This window comes from Cryptomeria japonica, chromosome 8, assembly GCF_030272615.1.
Source record: "Cryptomeria japonica chromosome 8, Sugi_1.0, whole genome shotgun sequence".
In the NCBI taxonomy this organism is placed as follows: Eukaryota; Viridiplantae; Streptophyta; class Pinopsida; order Cupressales; family Cupressaceae; genus Cryptomeria; species Cryptomeria japonica.
The window spans coordinates 308,435,038-308,447,763 of NC_081412.1; positions in this window are offsets into that span (position 1 = coordinate 308,435,038).

Consider the following 12,726-nt stretch of genomic DNA (forward strand, 5'->3'; position numbering starts at 1 on the left):
CTCTGAATCATTTGTGCTCAAATAACATATCATTGCTAAAAATTGCTTATAATCATGTACCCTCACTATCTTTTGATTTCGCTCCTGAGGGGGCATACTCATGACCTCACATATTCAAATTCGAGAAATTTTTCAAAACTTCATCAAAAGTCGAGCAAAAATATTTTCAACTAAATAAAATCAATCAAATCTTATTGCTAAGGGGTATCTCACCTTTATCGCTTCACATCAAGTTGATATCTCTCGATCATCTGAATCGAATCAATCGCTAGGGGCATATCAGTTTCATCGCTTCATATCAAGCTAATATTTGTCTTTATCTAAATCAGTCTCTTAATGTTAATCAGTTTCATCGCTTTTCATCAAGCTGATTATTCATTTAAACTCAATCAAGGGTTTAAAGAGTATCTTCGATCACATGCTCAATCTAAGCAGGTGTTCAGTTTCATCACATTGAATCAAGCTGGACAGTTTATCTTCGCTCATCGTATCTTGATCAATCAAGTTCAAGATCGATTTTATCTTCGCTTGCTGTGTCTAGTTCAATCAAGTTCTAGATTAGTAAGATCCACTTCTTGATCTATCAAGTTCAAGTTTGGTAACTTTTCTCTCTATCATTCCTAGTTCAATCAAGTTTAGGATTGGTTTTGCTTTAATCAGACTTCATTCAACTTCATCACTTCAAATCAAGCTAAACACCTTGCTCTTTATTTGGTTCGTGATCAATCAAGTTCAGAACTGGTATCTCCTAGACATCAACATATTCTTTGAACCAATGCACTACTCGCACATTAATTCAAAGAGGGGCAAGTGTAATACCTTAAAAATGGTCATCTAAACCATGGGCTCCTAATCTCGACAACATCACCATGGTCCTAACCAAAGGCAATTTAATCAATCTTGAGCACATTATTAATTCTTCAATCATCAAATATCACATGGCAAGTCAATTACTCAATATTAATTAAATATTTATTTAATTAATTGAATCATTCCAAGAAAATCATTTTTTAATCAATTATCCTATTTAATTTATTAAATATCCTTGCATATTTAATTAATTAATAAATTTGCCATTTAATCATGCAAAAAAGAATTAATTTATTACAAACGAGGAATTAATTACAAAGCAAGAGTTGAATTGAAAATAAAATAAAAGAATTGAATTGAGAGAGAAATCAAACTTGAGATATTATTTCTTTTTCTAAATTTAGAACTTGAAATCAGAAAAGCAATTAATTGAATTATTGATCATTCTCTAAAATAGGAACTCAAAGATTTTCAGAAAAAGAAGTTCAGTTGCATTGAAAAGACTCTTTTCTTGAATAAATCAAAAAATTATCTATTTTTATCACAAGTACATGGAATTAATTAATTCTTATTTCTAATGAAACTTGAACTTCCTATCTACATTTGAATTAAACTATAATTGGAATCTATCTCAAAGTTAACTGAACATGATTTCTCTATTATTTTCAATTAATCCTAAATTGAGCTTTTTCATGATCTCTCTTGTAATTCTCTATAAATTCAGCCTTCAACTTTCATCCAATATACCCCAGAGATTTTTGAGAACACGATTGGAGATTATTATTACGCTGATTTTGCTCTGGAGTCATTGAATATATTGTGCTTTTTTTGGATTATTTGCATCCATATTGCTTGAATCCATATTGTTTGAATTCATTATTGGTTGAATTATTCATCCATATTGTATCCATTTTAGCTTAATATCATGCTCATATAGATTAAATCCTTCATCTTGGTGTAGTCTAGTCACTGGTATTGTTTATAAAAATCTAAGAGCAATCTTATACTCACATCTTTTGGAAGGCAATTGGTCGATTTGTTATGGTTTTATTATTCATGCTTATATTTGTCTAACCATACATGCAATGACTTAATTGAAGTGTTGTGTCCTATAGATATAGATACTTATTCCACTTTTTCACACACACATCAACTGATAAACGGAAACCGATAGCGATAACTTGTCAAAAAATGATCCAAATGCGATGTGGTCTGGAAATAAGAAAGATGATCAAGTATTCAAGTAGAATCCAACTCCACAAGATCCGGTGAGCCAAAACTAGGACACATAGAAAGAAATGCTAAAAATTCAAACATAAAGCAAAATACAAAGAAAATGTTTTTGGTTGATGCAAGATTGCTATGAACCGTGGATGCTCCTGCATTAGACATCTAGGGTTATTGAAAAAGTGAGTCTCTCACTTTGCTAGGGTTTGAGGAAAACCAAGGCAAACTACCTCTTCCTAAGAAATCCAAGATGAATCTTCAACTAGTTTGTCCTTCCACTTCACAAGATACTCCTTATACTAACTGCTCCGGGTACTACACCCAATCCTACTATCCAAAATATCTTCAATCTGGTCTGGTTCCTTCCAAGGCAACTATTTCTTCAAGTCTGCAATACTATCCTCGTAGATTTCTAGTTCATGATACTCATGAAGATTTGCAATATTAAACATAGGTGAAATAATCAGACTATCCAGTAACTCCACTTCATAAGCATTTCCAAAACTGAACTTCCTCAAAATCCTACAAGGTCCAAACGTTTTCATCTGCAATTTGTTATAAGTTCCAATCGAGAATCTTTCTTATCTCAAATAAACCATCACTTTATCATCAACTTCAAATTCCTTGTCTCCTCTTCTCATCTGCCTTCTCCTTATACTTGTTGTTCATGTCTTCCAAATGCTTCTTAACCTGAATATGCAAGGCTGCTATGTGATCTGCAAAGTCTTCTTCTTCTGAACTTCTCTGATCTTCACTGCTAATATTGTTGGCATTTGCATGAAGATTGCATTGATGAACTTCTATGTTGTCATTGATGTCAATTATAACCGGTAATGATGTTGTAATAATATTGTTTTGTAACTGGTAGGAAGAACTAGTGAAGGGAATTTCAACGGGTAAGTGAGCTTGTGAAGGAAACTAGTATTACTAGAGAAGAAGTGAGATCAACCGATAAACCCTACCTATTGATATGCTAAACCCTAACTGATGGAGCTTGGTGAATTGGTTGTATTGGTTTATGATCTAATGATGAGCGGTAATGATTATGACACGTATACATGTTGTATGAGAAAAGTTTCAAAAAGGTTTTTGGCACATAGAGATAATGGTTTTTGTCTTGGGAATGAGCAAGTTCATTGCATATAATGGAAACCACGTAATGAGTTACAGTGTTCAATGAAGCGGTGATCAAGGAGTGGTCAAGGTTATCTTGAATGATGTGTGTTGATTTCTATGTAATTTATTATGTAATACAATGGTCATACTTGAACCAATTTGTTTTGTAATCTCTATGAGATGTTTAGGTTTGTGATGTGTTACCAACCTATTGTTTTGTTTATAAGGTCGATGAGTTATTTTGTTGTAGTGTTGGCAATTTTGGTTAAATGTAAGAGTGATTGGTTGTCGGACTAGGAGATGTATCTATAGTATGTGTAAAGGCAAATAGGAGCATGAAAAGGATCTGAACAAGCAAGTATAGTTCTATTCAAACAGATCAACAAAACCCTGTTGTTCTCTAACAATTACAACAGTCAAATCCCTTAACCGGGTAAGCTCTAATAAGCTTAGTGTTATCTAAATCCTCTAACCAGGTGGTCCATTAGCTTGTATTTCAAATCCTGTACCGAGGTTACTCCTAACAGGGTATTACTTCTAATAGGGCATTATAGTCAATCTCTTAACCGGGTGGTCCCTAACAGGATCTGTTCTTAATAGGACTTTTTGTAAAGCTTTAACAAGATAGGCTCCTAACAGGGCGAACTTCAGAAGAGTTCATAATACTTGTGGGTATTCATCCCCACCATGGTTTTTCCCATTTGGGTTTCCACGTCAAAATATTGTGTCAAGTGGTGAATGCTTTTGTGGTTATGTTTACTATGGTTAAATTTCTTAACTCCTAAATCCACTTTGATATGTTATGTTAACCGACAACAATTTGAAATATGTTTTAACTACTATCGGTAAAGTATTTGAATGATTTATTCAAAAGGTTTTGAGAGTTTCAAAGATGTTTTACTGTTAGTCTGTTATAACAATCAATCAGTTTAACTTGTTAGTAATATTGCATTTGAAGTTCAGTGTTTAAACGAGTCAGTTTAGAGTTTGCTTCGAGAGGTTGACTTTGAGTTTGGTGAAAGTCTATATAATTTTTTAATCTACTGATTCACCCCCCCTCTCAGTATTTGACCTGATCCTTATTGATTCATCATACCATCAATTGGTATCAGAGCATTTCAGGTCCTCTAAGGTCTAATCCTAACAACTTGAGGTAAAGATCTTGAAGAACATGATGAAGAAAGAAGGTCCAAAGTTTAATAGAGAAAACTATAGGATATGGAGTAATAGAATGAAAATCTATATCAAGAGTCTAGGAAATCAATACTAGGAACATGTTGGTACTCAATATGTTTCACCTAGTGGGATTATGACTGATGATCAAAAGAAAGAGCAACAAGAAAATAATCAAGCATTGGAGGTCATTATCAGTTCTTTGTCTGATGTAGAGTGTGTATATGTCCATGGTATGGAGTCTTCTTATGAGGTATGGAAGAAAATTGAAGAGATCTATAGCATTTATGAGCATGTGAAGATTGCCAAAGAAGAGAGTCTAAGAGGAAAATTTGATGGCATGCAAATGGCTAAAGGCAATATTATACAACATTATGGTCAAAGGATCATAGATATAGTTTGTGAGATCAAGAGTGTTGGTGGTAAAGTGGAAGATGCCATAGTGGTTAGTAAGGTGTTGAGAACCCTTCTACCAGTCTATGCTATCCGAGTTGCAGCCATTCAGGAGCTAAAATCTATTGACAAAACTAAGGTAACTCTTGACTCCATTGGTAAGCTTACTGCATTTGAATTAAATGGTTATGATGGTAGTGTTCAAAAATATGATTCTGCATTTAGAGCTTCAGTTTCTAACCCTCATATGAGGAAAAGTAGAGATGTCAGTCACAACTATGAATCTAGATCCAGCAGAGAAGTTGATGATGAAGACAGTTTGGTTGAGCTTGAAGCATTGTTGGCCAAGTGATTACCCAGAGGTACCGATAAGTACAGAGGTAAATTACCTTTTAAATGTTTTGCATGCAACAAGATTGGACACATTGTAGCTAACTGTCCTAATGGTGACAATGAGCAAAAGCGTGAGAAGTTAAAGAAGTACAAAGGAAAAGGCAAAAGAGATTGTCTCATTGCAGTTGATGGTGGTATCACTAATGAGGAATATGAGGGAGATGCTAATGAAGATATTGTTTTTGTAGCCATTAAAGAGGAGTCATCTGATCAGAATGCATTAGTTTCTCGCATGGATAATTCTAATGGCTAGATCATTGATAGTGGTTGTTCACACCACATGATCGGTGACTAGAGTAAATTTCTTACTTTGAAGGAATTTGATGGAGGAGTTGTGAGATTTGGAAATGACTCACCCTGCATGGTAAAAGGAAATGGAACCATTTATCTTAATGGAAAGAGCAGTGCAGATGATGTCTACTGGTTGAAGGATTAAAGCATAATCTTTTGAGTGTTTCACAACTCAATGATAGAGGTTATCCATTGGAATTTAAGAATGGAATCTACAAAATCTATGGGAGAAAAGGTGAACTAATTGCAACCAGAATGCAGACAAAAGGTAACTTGTTTCACCTAAATCCTAAAGTCAATAATTGTTTAATTGCTAAAATAGATGATAGTTGGCTTTGGCATAGGAGATTTTGTCATATAAATTTGATAACATTATAAAGTGTAGTAAGTCCAAGTTGGTAAGAGGTTTGCCTCAGTTGGACAAACCAGTGAATGCTCTGTGTAAGGAATGTTAGTTGGGAAAGATGACATCCTCAACTTTTAAGAGAAAATCTTTTTAAGTAGAACATCTATTAGATTTGGTTCATACAAATTTCCGTGGACCCATAAGGACTAAAAGTATTCAAGGTGATAGATATTTTATGATCTTCACTGATGATTGCTCAAGAATGATGTGGCTCACATTCTTGAAGGATAGAACCGAAGCATTGAGTAAGTTCATGGCATTTGGGGCCTTAGCTAAAAAGGAAAGTGGCAAGAAGATAAAGTGTCTGAGGACTGATCAAGGTGGTGAATTTCCTTTAGAGGAATTCACTAGATATTGTGAAGACAATGGAATAAAGAGGCAGCTTTCTGCACCAAGGACACCACAATAAACTGGTATTGTAGAGAGGAACAACCAGCCAGTTGTTGAAGCTACAAGAATGATGTTGATACAAGGAGGTGTGGTAAAAACTTTATGGAGAAAAGCTATCAACATAACTGTCTACACTATGAACCAGATACTGGTAAAAAGAGGTAAGGATAAAACTCCTTATGAATACTGGTATGGTAGATCACCTAATGCCAGGTATTTTAAGATATTTGGCAATAAATGTTTTATTAAGAGAGGTGACTATGTTAGTAAGTTTGAGGCTAAAAGTGATGAAGGAATATTTCTTAGTTACTCCACCAAGAGTAAGGCCTACAAATGTTACAATAACTGAATATAAAGAATCATTGAAAGTGTTGATGTTTGAGTGGATGAGTATCCTGAAGTTTCAGGGGAAACTAGTGTGGAGGAAAAGGAAGAAGATCCTTGCATTCTATTTTTGGAACCAGAACCGATGAAACATAAAACTGGTAAAGAGAATGTTGTTGTACCAGTTCAACTAGAATAGGTAGATTTAGAAGATGATGATAATGAATAAGAAGAACCTGAAGATAATGATCATATTATTATGAGGTATGTATTATTATGAGGTTTGTGAGACTCAATCATAATCCTGACTGGATTATTGGAGATAAGGATGTTGGAGTGTTAACAAGAAGAAGAATTAGAGAGAATTATTTCATGATCTCCACTATTGAGCCTAGAACTGCTAAGGAAGCATTTGGAGATGATCACTAGATCAAAGCTATGGAGGAGGAGCACAGGAAGAAGGAGAAGACTATGGTGAGACTTTTGCACCACTTACTAGAGTGGAAGGTATTAGGACTCTAGTTGCATTTGCAGCATATAAGGGATTCAAAGTATATCAGATGGATGTGAAGTTAGCATTTCTAAATGGAATACTGGAAGAAGAAGTATACATTGAGAAACCAGATGGTTATGCCTTGACTGATGCAAAGGATATGGTATGTAAATTGCACAAGGCACTATATGGTTTGAAGCAAGCACCGAGAGTATGGTATGAAAGGTTGCATTCACACCTGATGAAGATAGGTTTTTAGAGAACCAGTGAAGATAGCAACATATATCTCAAATCTAATGGGAGGTGGCAAACCTAAAGCATTTTCAGGATCCAACAAGCGGCAAGTGGTTCAGGGGATTTAGTGAAGGGAAAAGAATCTAATGGGAAGGATCTCAAGACCCTTTTTAACTCAGAGGGCCTAGAGGGGGGCCCTAGATCGATTGGACACATTGGTAAATGGTCTTCTTTGTTTGGTATTAAACCCAAAGGTAAGTCATCTTTGCCCCCGGTTAAAAATACTTCGAATGCTTCTCAAGGAAAGTTTGCCATTTCCATTCCAGATCAAATTATAGATCAAAACATTGCTCGAATGGAAACTACTCTGATAGGGAAATTATTTGGGATGAGACCAAACATTGAGGTTGTCCGTGGATTTGTTAAGAGAAAATGGAATTTGAAAGGTCAGGTTGATGTGGTCGCGATGAATAAAGGATGTCTTTCCTTTTCTTTCTCTTGTGAGGAGGATCACAAAAATATCCTCTACAATGGTACCTGGGCGATAGACAAATATTTAATGTATATCCAGAAATGGTATCCTAATGTGGGAAGAGAGGATAAGTTTGTGGTCCAAGTTCCAGTCTAGATAAAGTTGCCTGGGCTTCCTATGGAATATTGGGAGGAAGATGTGTTTTCTGGGATAGCCAATACTTTTAGGGAGCTTATCACCATTGATCTGATTATGACATCTAGAAGAAGACTTATTTATGCTAGAATCTATGTAGGAGTTGGGCCCAAAACAGATATGCCAGAGGAAATAGAGATAGAATAAAAACTAGGCAAATGGATGCAGAATATTGTTTATGAATCAATCCCTTTTGCTTGCTTTTACTATAAGAAAGTTGGGCACTGGGCTAAAAAATGCCCAAGCAATGTGGTCAAATCTCAGTCCCAAAATAAAGTGTGGAAAAAGGTGGACAACTCTTTGAAAGTTTCTCCTTCTGATTATTCAGATCAGGAGAAACAGTCCTAGGTAGGAAGTACAAAGGAAGTGTTAGTCAGAGAATCGAGAAATGATACGAAGAAAGGAGAGAATGATAAGATCTCCCATCAGGAAAAGGAGCAGGAGAATAATGGAAAGGATTCAAATGATGGAGAAAGAGATTCACAAGTCAGCAGTCAAAACAAGGAAAAGGATAAGACAAAACAAAATTTAGCTCAGAATGAGAAAAGGAATAGCTGTCAGATGGATAAGGGAGTTAGTCAATCCAAAGATAATAAGGAAGAGGGAGACAATTTTAACTTAGTAACAAAATTATCCAAGTCAGAAAATGGAGCAAGCTAGACCCAAGATGCACAACCTGACAATATCTTTGAACAAGGGCTATCAAAGATTTCATTAGCCTCCCTAGCTCAGGTCAAATTGAATTTCTTGGAGGAAAATGAACCAAGATGGGGAGATGAGGAAGATATAAAAAAGGCATTGGGAAAGAGTGATTCAAAGCAGGAGGAAGAAGAAGTAATGGAGGATAAAAGAAAGAACAAGAACCAATAAAAGAACAATAAAAGCAACAACAATAACACATCCACCTGAAATACCAGAAGCAGACTAGGGGATGTGGGAGCTCAACATACTTCACCTGGAAGACATTCAAATGAAAAGAAGAGGACCATGGAAACAAGCTTGAATATAGCAGATGGGACTCAAACAACCATCTTTCAGACAGGTATTTCTAAAAAGTCGTGAAGATTATCTCCTGGAACATTCGAGGATTGAATAATCCTCACAAATATGATTTAATTAAAAGTATGATTAGAGACAAAAACCCAAATATTTTTTTGATTTAGGAAACCAAAATGCATAAGGATAAGGTTGAATGTTTGAAAATGTTTAGTAATAGAGGAGTTAGTGGTGGTAGTTTAGAAGGAGCTTCGAGAGGTATTGTTACTTTCTGGAATACAAATAATGTAAAAGGTGAAGTGTTGATTCAAGACAATAATCTGGCTTGTATTAGATTTAAGCATTTGAAAGAGGGTACTTCATGGGTCTTAACTAATGTGTATGCCCCAAACACCAAGATTGGCATAAGTGATTTTTGGAAAAGCTTGTCCATGTTTAGAAGTAAGTTTGCTAAAGATAGGTGGATTATTATGGGGGACTTCAATACCCCTTTGAAGGAAAATGAGAAAAAGGGAGGAAGCCAAACCAATTTGGACAACATATTGAATTTAATGGAATTCATCAATAATAATGCTCTCCATGACCTAGATTTGCAAGGAGTTAAATATACCTGGACTAATAGAAGGAGTGGTGAATACTTAATTCTAGTCAGTCTTGATAGAGCTTTAATTTCACTAGATTGGTTTAATTCTTACTTTTGTTCTTTATCAGCTCATATAAGGGTAGGATCGGATCATTATCCTATATCCTTTATGGCTAATGCCAAGAAGGGAAGAAGACACTTCCCTTATAGATTTGAGAGAATGTGGAAAATATACCCGGATATGGAAAGCAAAATAAAGGAATGGTGGCAGGTTAGAATTGAAGGAGTGGTGAATAATTAATTTTGGTCAGTCTTGATAGTAACTCAATGATGAACTGATAGTACTAACCCGGTACTAAGAGGGGGGTGAATTAGTACAAGCAAAAATACAGTCCTAAACTGGTCTGATAGAAGACACTTCAAATGACTGGCAAATAGTGACACTGGTTTGAAACAGAGTGCAACCAGTAAAGCTAAGACTGATTGAGACAAGCATTAACTGGTTACTCACTTAGCTTTTCACTCAACTCAAGACTACCTTACCATTTCTCCCTTATGCATGAACAAGTAATCTACCATCAGATCATAATAACAACTAGTTCAACATGTTTTATTGATAGGCATAAAATACCGAACCATTATATGCTTGACAGACAGTAGCAAAGCATCACAAGATAAAAGCATCACACATGACACACATATTTTTCACGTGGAAACCCAACTGGGAAAAACCATGGTGGGGATGAATACCCACAAGCTATGTTTGAACTCTTTAGAAGTTCGCTCTATTAGGAGCCTTGTTCGGTTAGAGACATTATAAAAGGTTCTGGTAGGAACCAATCCTGTTAGAGATCACCCGGTTAAGGGATGGCTACAATACCCAGTTAAGGGTTAAACCCTGTTAAAGGTTACCTTGTTAGAGGATTTCAAGAACTCAATAGCTAAAGGATTTCGAACTCAATAGCTTTGAATTACCCTATTAAAGGATTTATAGCAAGCTAGTTAAGGCTACCCTATTAAGGGATTTTCCAACTGTTGAGGTGGTTAGAGATCAACAGGTATTACAATGACCTGGTAATAGCACTCAATGCCAATGTAGATCCGCTTAAGCTCCTCTTCACCTTCTACACTTACACTTTGCAGGTATCACTTCTCTTCTTTTGGTCTAGCAAGAATCACGCATCCCTTCTCTTGGATACACACACAACTTTTGCCAACAACCTCAGAAAGAGACACAACATCGACCTTATAGGAAAATAGATAGGTCAATAGCATAAACCCTAAACCCTAAACCTGTTAGGTTAAAGAATTCAAACAGTTCAATCCTGACCATTGAGAACACTCCATTAATTGCAACAGTCTTGATCCAATCTCAAGACATTCTCCATCATCCATTTTCACCAATTTCATGGCAGTTGATAACCCATCACATGTTATCACTATTTTACAGACTTTTCACATTCCTGAGGTAGATAGGAACAATCTCCTTCATGCAAGATCCTTCACGCGCACAAGGTTGACATGGCAACATGATCTATTCTTCATTACAATGCTAACTCATCACACAATGTCATCAGTTGAGCCACACAGGCTTGAAGCACTTAAACCAAAAACCCTGAAGTTGAGACTACCAACCGATAGTCATACAATGCTTCCATGTGCCAGTTCCCATAACCATATGTCGGTTCACCTTGAACAAGCACACTGCTTCACTTTGGCATGAATGGCAGTTCACAGGGTTATGTCGGTTCTCACCTCTTCAGCATATTGACATCAATGACAACATACAATATCATTATGTCCACATACCGGTTCACATAATGCCAACAATCTCCCCCTTTGGAATTGATGGCAATAAACAAAGATATCTTCTCTGCTTCACATCTTCTCCCCATTTTCTATAGATATCTTCTCCACTTCACATCTTCTCCCCCTTTGACAACAATGCCAAAGTGAAGGCACAAGCTTGCCTATTCCATTATGCTACTCCCCCTGAGGAGTAGCTTCCTTCAACACATCAATCCAAAATAAATTTGACTATGCACTACCTGACTGATGTGGAGCATATGCTTTTAGTTTACCTCCTAAAGGGGCAACACCCCTAATTCACCTCTTAAGTACATAAATGTAGTCTTTGGGAGAGGCTTGGTGAATATGTCTGCTAATTGCTCCTTACTAGAAACATGTTCTAGTGCAATCTCTTTGTTCTGAACCTTTTCCCTTAAGAAATGATACTTAAGCTCAAAGTGTTTGGTTCTAGAATGTAAAATTGGATTCTTGGAGATGTTAATTGCACTAGTATTGTCACAAAATATACTTACCGGTTCAGATACAGGAACTTTGAAGCCATTTAATACATGCTTCATCCAAATTGTCTGAGTGCAGTTCATGAAAGCTGCAACATACTCTCCTTCCACTGTAGACTGAGAGATACAACTCTGCTTCTTACTCATCCATGAGACTAGTCTACCATCAAGGAAGAATGCACCATCGGTTGTGCTCTTCCGATCATCTATATTACCAGCCCAATCAGCATCTGTGAACACTTTCAAGTTGAAATCCTTGCTACATGGATACCACAATCCATAGTCAATAGTTCCCTTCAGATACCTAAGAATCTGCTTGACTGCAACCAAGTGGGATTCTCTTGGGCTTTTTTGGAACCTTGCAATAATGCCAACTGCATGTGCAATATCTGGTCTGCTATGCACTACATAATGCAATTTACCAATCATTGATCAATATTCCTTCTCATCAACCAATGCTAAGTCATCCTCTTTGGATAGTTTACAACCGGTCACCATCGGTGTACCAACCGGTTTGCTATCTTCTATGCCAAAGGTCTTCAACACCTCTTTGACATACTTGGACTAAGTGATAAAGATTCCATCCTTCATTTGCTAGATTTGCAATCCAATAAAGAATTTAATCTCCCCTATGAGTGACATTTCAAACTCTTTCTTCATCTCATCTGCAAACTCATGACTCATCTTGTCATCTCCACCAAAGATAATGTCATCAACAAATACCTCATAGATCAGGATCTGATCTCCTTCAAACTTCAAGTAGCTATTGCTATCTTCACTTGTTCTCTCAAATCCAATCTTCACAAGATGGGAATGCAGGCGTTCATACCATGCTCTAGGTGCTTGCTTTAGTCCATATAGGGCTTTATGTAGCCTACATACCATGTCACTATCTTCAGATAGGGAAAACCCTTCTGGTTGCTC